Here is a 14,791-nt window from a genome sequence, read left to right on the forward strand (position 1 = left end):
TTTTTACTGAATTCCCTTATTAGTTCTAACAGTTTTTTTGATGGAGACTTTAGGATTTTCTATATATAGTATTATGTCATCTGCAAATAGTGACAGTTGTACTTCTTCTATCAATTTGGATCACTTTTATTTCTTTTTCCAGTCTGATTGCTTTGGCTAGGACATCTAATACTATGTTAAATAGAAACAGCAAGAGTAGGCATCCTCATCTTGTTCTGATCTTAGAGGAAAAGCCTTTAGGTTTTCACCACTGAGTATGATGTCAGCTGTGGGCTTGTCATAAATTACCTTTATTATATTGAGGTGTGTTTCCTCAATACCAAATTTGTTGATAGTTTTTACCACAAATGGATGTTGAATTTTGTCAAATGCTTCTTCTGCATCTATTGAGATGATCATGTGATTGTTATCCTTTGTTTTGTTAATGTGGTATGTCACACTGATTGATTTGCAGGTATTGAACCATCCTTGCATCACTGGAATAAATCCTACTTGATCATGATGTATAATTCTTCCTAGGTATTGTTAAACTTGGTTTGCTAATATTCTGTTGAGGATTTTTGCATCTATGTTCATAAGGGATATTGGCATATAACTTTTTTTTTTGTAGTGTCTTTGTCTGGTTTTCATATCAGGGTAATGCTGGCCTCATAAAATGAGTTTGAGAGTGTTCTCTCCTCTTCAATTTTTTTGGAATGTTTTTTGAAAAACAGAAATTAACTTTTCTTTAAATGTTTGGTAGAATTCTCCTAAGAAGCTGTCTGGTCCTGGGAGTTTTATTTGTTGGGAGTTTTTTGATTGCTGATTCAATTTCAATACTAGTAATTGGTCTGTTCAGATTTTCTATTTCTTGCTGATTCAGTCTTGGAAGACTGTATGATCCTAGGAATTTATCCATTTTTTCTAGGTTGTTCAATTTGTTGAGATATAACTGTTCATAGTGTTCTCTTATGATTGTATTTCTGTGATATTTGTTATAACTTCTCTTTCATTTCTAATTTTATTTGAGCCCTCTTTTTTCCTTAATGAGCATGGCTAAAGGCTTATCAGTTTTGTTTATCTCTTCAAAAAAAAAAAGAAACAACTCTTAGTTTCATTGATCTTTTCTATTGTTTGTTTTGCTCTCTATTTTATTTATTTCTGCTTTCAACTTTATTATTTCCTTTCTTCTCCTGACTCTGAGCTTTGTTTGTTCTTCTTTTTCTAATTCCTTTAGATAGAAATTTAGGTTGTTTATTCTTCTTGTTTCTTAAGGCTGGCCTGTATTGCTATATACTTTCTCTTTAGAACTTTAATACTTTTGCTGCACACCCCCCAAATTTTTTTTATTGGAGTACAGTTTATTTACAATATTATATTAGTTTCAGATGTACAACATAGTGATTCATATTTTTATAGATTATACTCCATTTATAGTTATAAAATATTGGCCATATTCCTTGTGATTTGCAACATATCCTTATAATATTTACTTTATACATAGTAGTTTGTACTCTTTAATTTCCTGTCCTCCACACTTCCCACTCCCTGCTGGTAACCATTAGTTTGTTCTCTATGTCTGTGAGTGAGTCTGTTTCTTTGCTATATTCACTAGTTTTTGTTTCTTTGTTTGTTTTCAGATTCCACATATAAGTGATAACGTATAGTATTTGTCTTTCTCTCTCTGACTATAGACTCCCCCATTAGAACTGCTTTTGCTGCATCTCATAGATTTTTTTAAATTAGCAAATAGAATTTAATATTATATTTAAAATGGTAATAATACATCATGACCAAGTGGAGTTTTCCCCTGGAATACAAGTTTGATTTAACTTTCAAAAATCAATGCAACTGAGGGGGACCTTGAAGATGGCGGAAGAGTAAGATGCGGAGATCACCTTCCTCCCCACAGATACACCAGAAATACATCTACACATGGAACAACTCCTACAGAACACCTACTGAAGGCTGGCAGAAGACCTCAGACCTCCCAGAAGGCAAGAAACTCCCCACGTAACTTGGTAGGGCAAAAGAAAAAAAAAACAGAGACAAAAGAATAGGGACGGCACCTGCACCAGTGGGAAGGAGCTGTGAAGGAGGAAAAGTTTCCACACACTAGGAAGCCCCTTCGCGGGCCAAGACTGCGGGAGGCGGAGCGGGGAGCTTCGGAGCTGCGGAGGAGTGCACAGCAACAGGGATGCAGAGGGCAAAGCGGGGAGATTCCCGCACAGAGGATCAGTGCCTACCGGCACTCACCAGCCCGAGAGGCTTGTCTGCTCACCCGCCAGGGCGGGCGGCGCTGCGAGCCGAGGCTCGTGTTTCGGTTTCGGACCGAGCGCAGGGAGAGGGCTGGGGTTGGCGGCTTGAACATAGCCTGAAGGGGTTAGTGCACCACGGCTAGCCGGGAGGGAGTCCGGGGAAAAGTCTGCACCTGCCGAAGAGGCAGGAGACTTTTTCTTCCCTCTTTGTTTCCTGGTGCGCGAGATGAGGGGTTTAAGAGCGCTGCTTAAAGGAACTCCAGAGACGGGCGCGAGCCACGGCTAAAAGCGCGAACCCCAGAGACGGGCACGAGCCGCGGCTAAAAGTGCGGACACCAGAGACGGGCGCGAGCCGCGGCTAAAAGCGCGAACCCCAGAGACGGGCGGGAGACACTAAGGCTGCTGCTGCCACCACCAAGGGGCCTGTGTGTGAGCACAGGTCACTATCCACACCCCTCTTCCGCGGAGCCTGTGCAGCCCGCCACTGCCAGGGTCCCGGGATCCAGGGACAACTTCCCCAGGAGAACACACGGCCTGCCTCAGGCTGGTGCAACGTCACGCCGGCCTCTGCCGCCGCAGGCCCACCCCGCACGCAGTGCCCCCCCCCCCCCCCCCCCCCCGGCCTGAGTGCACCAGAGCCCCCGAATCAGCGGCTCCTTTAACCCCGTCCTGTCTGAGCAAAAAACAGACGCCCTCCAGCGACCTACATGCAGAGGCAGGGCCAAATCCAAAGCTCATCCCCTGGGAGCTGTGAGAACAAAGAAGGGAAAGGGAAATCTCTCCCAGCAGCCTCAGAAACAGCGGATTAAAGCTCCACAATCAACTTGATGTACCCTGCATCTGTGGAATACCTGAATAGACAACGAGTCATCCCAAATTGAGGAGGTGGGCTTCGAGAACAAGATCTATGATTTTTTCCCCTTTTCCTCTTTTTGTGAATGTGTATGTGAATGCTTCTGTGTGAGATCCTGTCTGTATAGTTTTGCTTCCACCATTTGTCCTAGGGTTCTATCCATCCATGGTTTTTTAAAAAAATTTTTTTCTTAATTAATTTTAATTTTAATAACTTTATTATACTTTACCTTCTTTCTTTCTTTCCTTCCTTCCTTCCTTCCCTCCTTTACACAACGAATCATCCCAAATTGAGGAGGTGGTCTATGAGAGCAAGATTTATGATTTTTTCCTCTTTACCTCTTTTTGTGAGGGTGTATGTGTATGCTTCTGTGTAAGATTTTGTCTGTATAGCTTTGCTTCCAACATTTGTCCTAAGGTTCTATCCGTCCCTTTTTTTTTTTTCTAAATAAGTATTTTTTAATTCAATAACTTTATTATACTTTATTTTATTTTACGGTATCTTCTTTCTTTCTGTCTTTTTTCCTTCTTTCCCTCCTTCCTTCCTTCCTCCCTCCCTCCCTCCTTTCTTTCCTTCTTGCCTTCTTTCCTTCTTTGCTTCTTTCTTTCTTCCTTCCTTCCTTCCCTCCTTTCCTTCTTTCTTTCTTCATAATTCTACTAAATCTCTACTTTTTCTCCCTTTTATTCTGAGCCGTGTGGATGAAAGGTTCTTGGTGCTCCAGCCAGAAGTCAGGGCTCTGCCTCTGAGGTAGGCGAGCCAACTTCAGGACAGTGGTCAACAAGAGACCTCCCAGCTCCACATAATATCAAACGCGAAAATCTCCCAGAGACCTCCATCTTAACACCAGCACCCAGCTTCACTCAATGACCAACAAGCTACAGTGCTGGACACCCTATGCCAAACAACTAGCAAAACAGGAACACAACCCCACCCATTAGCAGACAGGCTGCCTAAAATCAAAATAAGGCCACAGACACCCCAAAACACACCACCAGACGGGAACCTGCCCACTAGAGAGACAAGATCCAGCCTCATCCACCAGAACACAGGCACTCGTCCCCTCCACCAGGAAGCCTACACAACCCACTGAACCAACCTTAGCCTCTGGAGACAGACATCAAAAACAGTGGGAACTACGAACCTGCAGCCTGCAAAAAGGAGACCCCAAACACAGTAAGATAAGCAAAATGAGAAGACAGAAAAACACACAGCATATAAAGGAGCAAGATAAAAACCCACCAGACCTAACAAATGAAGAGGAAATAGGCAATCTACCTGAAAAAGAATTCAGAATAATGATAGTAAGGATGATCTGAAATCTTGGAAATAGAATGGACAAAATGCAAGAAACATTTAACAAGGACCTAGAAGAAATAAAGATGAAACAAGCAACAATGAACAACACAATAAATGAAATTAAAAGTACTCTAAATGGGATCAATAGCAGAATAACTGAGGCAGAAGAATGGATAAATGACCTGGAAGATAAAATAGTGGAAATAACAACTGCAGAGCAGAATAAAGAGAAAAGAATGAAAAGAACTGAGGACAGTCTCAGAGACCTCTGGGACAACATTAAATGCACCAACATTCGAATTATAGGGGTTCCAGAAGAAGAAGAGAAAAAGAAAGGGACTGAGAAAATATTTGAAGAGATTATACTTGAAAACTTCCCTAATATGGGAAAGGAAAGAGTTAATCAAGTCCAGGAAGCACAGAGAGTCCTATACAGGATAAATCCAAGGAGAAATACTCCAAGACACATATTAATCAAACTGTCAAAAATTAAATACGAAGAAAGCATATTAAAAGCAACAAGGGAAAAACAACAAATAACACACAAGGGAATCCCCAAAAGGTTAACAGCTGATCTCTCAACAGAAACCCTACAAGCCAGAAGGGAGTGGCAGGACATACTGAAAGTGATGAAGGAGAAAAACCAAGACTACTGTACGCAGCAAGGATCTCATTCAGATTTGATGGAGAAATTAAAACCTTTACAGCAAAAGCTGAGAGAGTTCAGCACCACCAAACCAGCTTTACAACAAATGCTAAAGGAACTTCTCTAGACAAGAAACACAAGAGAAGGAAAAGACCTATAATAACGAACCCAAAACAATTTAGAAAATGGGAATAGGAACATACATATCGATAATTACCTTAAATGTAAATGGACTAAATGCTCCCACCAAAAGACACAGATTGGCTGAATGGATACAAAAACAAGACCCTTATATATTCTGTCTACAAGAGGCCTACTTCAGACCTAGAGACACATACAGACTGAAAGTAAGCAGATGGAAAAAGATATTCCATGCAAATGGAAACCAAAAGAAAGCTGGAGTAGCAATTCTCATATCAGACAAAATAGACTTTAAAGTAAGAACTATTAGAAGAGACAAAGAAGGACACTACAAAATGATCAAGGGATCGATCCAAGAAGAAGATATAACAATTGTAAATATTTATGCACCCAACATAGGAGCACCTCAACACATAAGGCAAATACTAACAGCCATAAAAGAGGAAATCGACAGTAACACATTCATAGTAGGGGACTTTAACACCCCACTTTCACCAATGGACAGATCATCCAAAATGAAAATAAATAAGGAAACACAAGCTTTAAATGATGCATTAAAAAAGATGGACTTAATTGATGTTTATATGACATTCCATCCAAAAACAACAGAATACACATTGTTCTCAAGTGCTCATGGAACATTCTCCTGGATAGGTCATATCTTGGGACACAAGTCAAGCATTGGTAAATTTAAGAAAATTGAACTCGTATCAAGTATCTTTTCTGAACACAACGCCATGAGACTAGATATCAATTACAGGAAAAGATCTGTAAAAAATACAAACACATGGAAGCTAAACAATACACTACTTAATAAAGAAGTGATCATTGAAGAAATCAAAGAGGAAATAAAACAATACCTAGAAACAAATGACAATAGAGACACGACAACCTGAAATCTATGGGGTGCAGCAAAAGCAGTTCTAAGAGGGAAGTTTATAATAAAACAATCCTACCTTAAGAAACAGGAAATATCTCGAATAAACAACTTAACCTTGCACCTAAAGCAATTAGAGAAAGAAGAACAAAAAACCTGTAAAGTTAGCAGAAGGAAAGAAATCATAAAAATCAGATCAGAAATAAATGAAAAAGAAATGAAGGAAACGATAGCAAAGATCAATAAAACTAAAAGCTGTTTCTTTGACAAGATAAACAAAATTGATAAACCATTAGCCAGACTCAGCAAGAAAAAAAGGGAGAAGACTCAAATCAATAGAATGAGAAATGAAAAAGGAGAAGTAACAACCGACACTGCAGAAATACAAAAGATCATGAGAGATTACTACAAGCAACTCTATGCCAATAAAATGGACCACCTGGAAGAAATGGACAAATTCTTAGAAATGCACAACCTGCCAAGACTGAGTCAGGAAGAAATAGAAAATATGAACAGACCAATCACAAGCACTGAAATTGAAACTGTGATTAAAAATCTTCCAACAAACAAAAGTCCAGGACCAGATGACTTCACAGGCGAATTCTATCAAACATTTAGAGAAGAGCTAACACCTATCCTTCTCAAACTCTTCCAAAATATAGCAGAGGGAGGAACACTCCCAAATTCCTTCTACGAGGCCACCATCACCTTGATCAAAACCAGACAAGATGTCACAAAGAAAGAAAACTACAGGCCAATATCACTGACGAACGTAGATGCAAAAATCCTCGACAAAATACTAGCAAACAGAATCCAACAGCATATTAAAAGGATCATACACCATGATCAAGTGGGGTTTATTCCAGGAATGCAAGGATTCTTCAATATACACAAATCTATCAATGTGATAAACCATATTAACAAATTGAAGGAGAAAAACTATATGATCATCTCAATAGATGCAGAGAAAGCTTCTGACAAAATTCAACACCCATTTATGATAAAAACCCTGCAGAAAGTAGGCATAGAGGGAACTTTCCTCAACATAATAAAGGCCATATATGACAAGCCCACAGCCAACATCATCCTCAATGGTGAAAAGCTGAAAGCATTTCCACTAAGATCAGGAAAAAGACAAGGTTGCCCACTCTCACCACTCTTATTCAACATAGGTTTGGAAATTTTAGCCACAGCAATTAGAGAAGAAAAGGAAATAAAAGGAACCCAAATCAGAAAAGCAGAAGTAAAGCTGTCACTGTTTGCAGATGACATGATACTATACATACAGAATCCTAAAGATGCTACCAGAAAACTACTAGAGCTAATCAATGAATTTGGTAAAGTAGCAGCATACAAAATTAATGCACAGAAATCTCTGGCATTCCTATATACTAATGATGAAAAATCTGAAAGTGAAATCAAGAAAACACTCCCATCTACCATTGCAACAAAAAGAATAAAATATCTAGAAATAAACCTACCTAAGGAGACAAAAGACCTATATGCAGAAAATTATAAGACGCTGATGAAAGTAATTAAAGATGATACAAATAGATGGAGAGATATACCATGTTCTTGGATTGGAAGAATCAACACTGTGAAAATGACTCTAGTACCCAAAGCAATCTACAGATTCAATGCAATCCCTATCAAACTACCACTGATATTTTTCACAGAACTAGAACAAAAAATTTCACAATTTGTATGGAAACACAAAAGACCCCGAATAGCGAAAGCAATCTTGAGAACGAAAAAAGGAGCTGGACGAATCAGGCTCCCTGACTTCAGACTATACTACAAAGCTACAGTAATCAAGACAGTATGGTACTGGCACAAAAACAGAAAGATAGATCAATGGAACAGGATAGAAAGCCCAGAGATAAACCCACGCTCATATGGACACCTTATCTTTGATAAAGGTGGCAGGAATATACAGTGGAGAAAGGACAACCTCTTCAATAAGTGGTGCTGGGAAAACTGGACAGATACATGTAAAAGTATGAGATTAGATCACTCCCTAACACCATACACAAAAATAAGTTCAAAATGGATTAAAGATCTAAATGTAAGGCCAGAAACTATGAAACTCTTAGAGGAAATCATAGGCAGAACACTCTATAACATAAATCACAGCAAGATCCTTTCTGACCCTCCTCCTAGAGTAATGGAAATAAAAACAAAAATAAACAAATGGGACCTAATGAAACTTCAAAGCTTTTGCACAGCAAAGGAAACAATAAACGAGACCAAAAAACAACCCTCAGAATGGGAGAAAGCATTTGCAAATGAAGCAACTGACAAAGGATTAATCTCCAAAATTTACAAGCAGCTCATGCAGCTCAATAACAAAAAAACAATCAACCCAATCCAAAAATGGGCAGAAGACCTAAATAGGCATTTCTCCAAAGAAGATACAGAGACTGCCAACAAACACATGAAAGAATGCTCAACATCATTAATCATTAGAGAAATGGAAATCAAAACTACAATGAGATATCATCTTACACCAGTCAGAATGGCCATCATCAAAAAATCTAGAAACGATAAATGTTGGAGAGGGTGTGGAGAAAAGGGAACACTCTTGCACTGCTGGTGGGAATGTGAATTGGTTCAGCCACTATGGAGAACGTATGGAGGTTCCTTAAAAAACTACAAATAGAACTACCATATGACCCAGCAATCCCACTACTGGGCATATACCCTGAGAAAACCAAAATTCAAAAAGAGTCATGTACCAAAATGTTCATTGCAGCTCTATTTACAATAGCCTGGAGATGGAAACAACCTAGTGCCCATCATCGGATGAATGGATAAAGAAGATGTGGCACATATATACAATGGAATATTACTCAGCCATAAAAAGAAACGAAATTGAGCTATTTGTAATGAGGTGGATAGACCTAGAGTCTGTCATACAGAGTGAAGTAAGTCAGAAAGAAAAGGACAAATACCGTATGCTAACACATATATATGGAATTTAAGAAGAAAAAAAAATGTCATGAAGAACCTAGGGGTAAGACAGGAATAAAGACATAGACCTACTGGAGAACGGACTTGAGGATATGGGGAGGGGGAAGGGTGAGCTGTGACATGGCGAGAGAGAGTCATGGACATATACAGACTAACAAACGTCAGGTAGATAGCTAGTGGGAAGCAGCCGCATGGCACAGGGAAATCGGCTCGGTGCTTTGTGACCGCCTGGAGGGGTGGGATAGGGAGGGTGGGAGGGAGGGAGATGCAAGAGGGAAGAGATATGGGAACATATGTATATGTATAACTGATTCACTTTGTTATGGGGCAGAAACTAACACACCATTGTAAAGCAATTATTCCCCAATAAAGATGTTAAAAAAATAAATAAAGCATTTGGGGAGAAAAAAAAGAAATCAATGCAATTAACTATATTAATAAAATAAAGAAGAAAAATCACATAACTATGCAAGGTGATGGATGTGTCAAGTAACCTTATTGTGGTAATCATTTCCCAATATACACATGTATCAAATCATCTCACATTGTTTACTTTAAACTTACACAATTTTATACGTTAATTATATCTGAATAAAGCTGGAAAAATGTTCATTAATAGAGGACCAATCATATAAATTCAATGGAATACTCAGCATCCAATATAAAATAAGGAGAATGAGATCCATCAATATGAAGAGATAGATGAGCTATTAAGAGTATGTTGCAGAACAAAGCATCTATATGGTCTCATTTATGTAAGCAAATGTGTCTCTGTGTATACATATTTATATGTTTAGAATACATCTGAAAGTATCACAACAAACTCTGTGATTATCTCTGGACAGAGAAATAGGGTAGTGGTCTGGGAGAGTGTTTCTTTAAAACTCTATGTAGTTTTGCACTTTTAAATTTTAAAAAAAGTTTCTTATACAATGAAAATAATATCTCTTTAAAATACAGAATTTGTAAAGTTAGAAAATTATTTTATGAAAAGGATTATTTTCTTTGGCTATGTTGGCAATAGGCCAAATGGGCTAATTTTAAATAAAATTGCATAGGTTCTTCATATTACTTCATTTAAAACTATCTGCCAAAAGTTTCAAAAGATTCTAGGTGAATATTATTATGTCATGTAAATAATTCTTTTTATCAAAAAGTTGGAAGAAACTTAGTTAATTCAGCCAATTCATAGATAATGCTGATTTTCAAAATATCAATTTCTCTTTGTTTTTCAGTCACATCAGAATTAGTATCACTTCCAACAACACAATCCTTTTTCTGGGAATGTTATCATATCCATAACTCATCATTTTCTTACCACTAAATAATTCAAGGCTGTCAGTTGTCCCTGTCATTATTATTTTTTAAAAGCAGTTTCTTTAAGAACTCAGATTCATTAATATATTTAATTGCCTTTATACATTGCCTCTAAAGCAGCAAATGACAAGCAATTCTCACAGCCCTTTTTGTTATTACCCATAGAAATTTCATTCTATAAAATCAATTGTGATGTTAGCTGTTTCCTTTTTGTAGATGCTTTCTATCCAGTTGAGATAATTCCCCTTAGTCCAAACTTGCTGAGAGTTTTATCATGAATGGATGTTGAATTTTTATCAGATGCTTTAATTTTTCTTCTTTGAATTGTTGATATGATGAATTACATTGCTGTTCAAATGCTGTACCATCTTTGCATACCTGGCATAAATCCTACTTCATAGTGATGTTATAGTTATTTTTATACATCATTAGATTTAGTTTATTAATATTTTGCTCAGGGTTTTTGTGTTTACATTCATGAGAGATACTGATCTCTAGTTTCTTTCTTTTTTGTACTGTCTTTTGGTGATTTATCAGGGCACTACTAGCGTTCGTGAAATGAGCTGGGAAATGTTTTTTCCTCCCCTACTTTCTAGAAGAGATGTAAAATTGATATTATTTTTCCTTAAATGTTTAATAAAATTTTTCAGAGAAATGATTTGGGCCTGGAAGTTCCTTTTTAGGAAGATATTTAATTAAAATTTCAATTTCTTTAATGGTTATAGGCTTATTCAGGTTCTCTATTTCATCTTGGATGAGTTTTGGAGGTTTGGGCTCTTAAGTAACTGGTTTAACTTCTAAAATTTATAAATATAAATTTGTTCATTATGTTTCCTTATTTTTTTAATGGTCATAATATCTGTGGGGATATTCCTTATTCCATTCTTGATATTTGTAATTTGTGTCCTCTCTCTATTTTTGTCAGTCTTGCTACAAGTTTATCAATTTTATTGATTATTTTTGAATAATCAGATTTTTTACTGATTCTCTCTATTATGTTCCTAGTTTCAATTTCATAGATTTCTGTTATTATGTTTACTACCTCCTTCCTTCTGCTTACTTTGAGTTTATTTTGCTTTTCTTTTTTTAGTGTCTTGAAGTAGAAACTTGGATTATTGAGATTTTTCCTCATTTCTCATGTAAGTATTTAATGCTGTTGTGCCTCTGAGAACTGCTTTAACGTGTCCTGAACATTTTGATACACTGTTTTTTTAATTTTCACTTAGTTCTTTTTTTTCATTAAATTATAAATGACATACAATACTGTTCTAGTTTCAGGTGTACACCACAGTGATTTGATATTTTTACACATTACAAAGCGATGACCATGATAAGTCTAGTTACCATCTGTCACCATACAGAGTTATTATAATATTATTGACTATATTCCCTATGCTGTACATCACATCCCAGTTCCTTATTTATTTTATAGCTGGAAGTCTGTACTTCTTAAACCCCTTCACCTATCTCACCCATCCCCCCACCCTCTCCCTCCTGACAACCACTAGTTAGTATCTAAGAGTCTGTTTCTGTTTTGTTTAGTTTGTTCATTTGCTTCATTTTTTTAGATCCCATATATGAGTAAAATCATAAAGTATTTGTCTTTCTCTGTCTGACTTATTTCATTTATGATAATACCCTCTAGGTACACCCATATCATCATGCATGGCAAGATTACATTCCTTTTTATAGCTAATATTCCACTGTATGTATGTATACAGCCATACATACACACACACACACACACACACACACACTGTCCACATGTTCCTTATCCATTCATTTATTGATGGACACTTAGGTTGCTCACTTAGCTCTACTTTTTAAAAAAATCTCATTTGAGTTTTCCTCTTTGATCCAGGGGTTATTTGGAAGTGTGTTTAATTTCCATATGATTTGAAGTTTGCCTGTTGTCTTTGCTGTTTATTTCTAGTTTAATTCCATTATGATCAGAGAACATACCCTATATGATTTAAATTCTTTTAAACTTGATGAGGTTTGTTTTATAGCCTAGAATCTGATCTATCTTGGTGACTTTTCTGCTGTTCTTGGGTGGAATGTTCTGTATATGTCTACTGGATCCTGTTGATTGATTGTATTGCTCAAATCTTCTGTATCCTTGCTGATTTTCTGACTAGTAGTTCTATCAACTGTTGAGAGGAGAGTATTCAAGCCCTCAGCTATATGATTATGAATTTGTCTATTTTTCCTTTTAGACCTATCAGTTTTTGCTTCATGTATTTGAAGGCTTTGTTATTTGGTGTGTAACATTTAGGATCAGTATGTCTTCCTAATGGTTTGATCTTTTTTGTCTTTATATAATATTCCTCTTTGTCTCTGGTAATTTTACTGACTTTTAAGTCTATTTTATTAGATATTAATATAGCCATTGCTGTTTTTTATTAATGGTTGCATGGTATATCTTTTCCCATCATTTTACTTTCAACATACTTATACATTTGAATTCAAAGTGAGTTTCTTTTAAGCAGCATATAGTTGAGTCATTTTATAAGTTCACTCAGGAAATCTCTTTTCTTTAAATTGATATATTTAAATATTTTACACTAAAAGTAATTATTGATATGTTATCACTTAAATCTGACATTTTATTACTTGCCACATATTTGAATCATGAACATACATTATTTGTCAAACCATGGTATTTGTAGATGGAGATGAATGAGTGGGCAACATGTATGAACTCACACTATGTGGCCAGAAATTTAAAAGAAAAACTTTTCAAAGAAATAGTTTAATAATTTCCCATAGCTGATGAAATACATGAGTCTTCATACTGAAATGCCTTGTAAGTTATAAATGGATGACTAAAAAAAGATCTATCCTAAGCATATTTTATAACTGCAAGGATTAAGAAAAGATCCTAATAACTCCCAGAAAACAAAAACAATATAACCAAAAAGAGTGAGAGTCAGAAAAACATCATATTTTTCACCAATAAAACTGGATATTAGAAGACAACTGAAAACATCTTCAGATTGTTCAGGGAAAAATATTTTCAATCTGGAATTTTTTACTAAGCAACAGTATTGTTCAAATGTGAGGACAAATATATTTCAGACATGAAAGGATTCAGAAAGTTTATTTCTTACTCAATGTACCTGAGGAAGTTTCTTGAGAAGCAACACAAGTTAAAGAAGGAAACAGAAGACAGAGGATAAAGTAATAGTTATTTCTTATTGACAGAAGGAAATTTTACATGATTATCACCTCAAAATAATCAACTTTAATGCAAACTCAAAGTAAACCAGGAAATAAATATCACCATCACTGCCAAGCAAGAGAGGTTGTTCAGAAAGGGGAACCACTTTTTCACTTACTACTCTTAGTGGGTAATACCAAGAACCTAGTTAATTCTTATCACTAATCTAGCACCATTTTATCCTAAATAGTTAATGTTTCTGCCCATCATCAGGCAAACACTTCTCCCTTGGGAAAATACTTCTGAGACCATCTAGATGTTGAGTGTAGGAAACTCTGCCCTATCTTCCTATAAATGGAAACCCTTTGTTATCCTGTATTGCTAGAGGATGACCTTAGAGATTCAGAACTTTTTTATACATCTGTTTCAAGAGTGAGAGTCTAATGTAATGATATTTTTAGATAATTTATCAGATATCAGATTAAAACACACACACACACACACACTCAACAGATGCCTGAAAATAATACCCATAGATTGAAGAGATTATGTTTAAAAGTTTCCTGTTTAGTTGCCATGCCAGGGAACTTAGTATTTTCCACTGAAAATAAAGACAAGTTCATTAGGAAGTTTCTTCCAGGAGAATTTCCATACACTCATCAAACAGCAGATAGAAATTTTTTGAACTCCAGTTCTTAGATGTTCCCCTGTGCCCTCTCTGGCAGCAAAACATCCTTTATACTACCACATGACTTTTGATTTCAAATATTCTACTTATTTTCCAACACTCTGTCTAGCATTATTTAAATTAGACAATAGAAGTTGTTTGCTGTTCCTTTTTAACTCACTTACCAAGTAGTTTCAAGGGCATAGGAAAGTTCTATCCTGAACAATTCTTTCAATGTTTAGTAGAATTCCTCAGAGAAACCACTTGGGCCTGGGGATTTCTGGAGGGGCTACCTAGTGTATAACTTGTAGAAAGTCTAATTTATTAGTTGTAGAGACATTTTCCAGAATAGAGCTGCATGTCAGTCCCCTAAGTGAAGAGTTAGCCATGCTGCACTCATTAATGCTAATGTAGGTGGCACAGTTATATCACATTGTACTGAAAATAATTAGAGGCACTCAAATGTCCTTAGTTTGTAAATTGGGCAACAAGGATGACACAGTGATACAAGTGCTTATGTTTCTATGGGAGTTGCACTTCATGGAGAGTAGATACTTAGCTTAGGCATAATATATATAAACAATCTCCCTTGTGGATTATCAATAGAAAGAGTAAAATTAGAGCTTG

This window comes from Monodon monoceros, unplaced genomic scaffold (assembly GCF_005190385.1).
Source record: "Monodon monoceros isolate NGI ecotype Baffin Bay Population unplaced genomic scaffold, NGI_Narwhal_1 Super_Scaffold_12, whole genome shotgun sequence".
NCBI lineage: Eukaryota > Metazoa > Chordata > Mammalia > Artiodactyla > Monodontidae > Monodon > Monodon monoceros.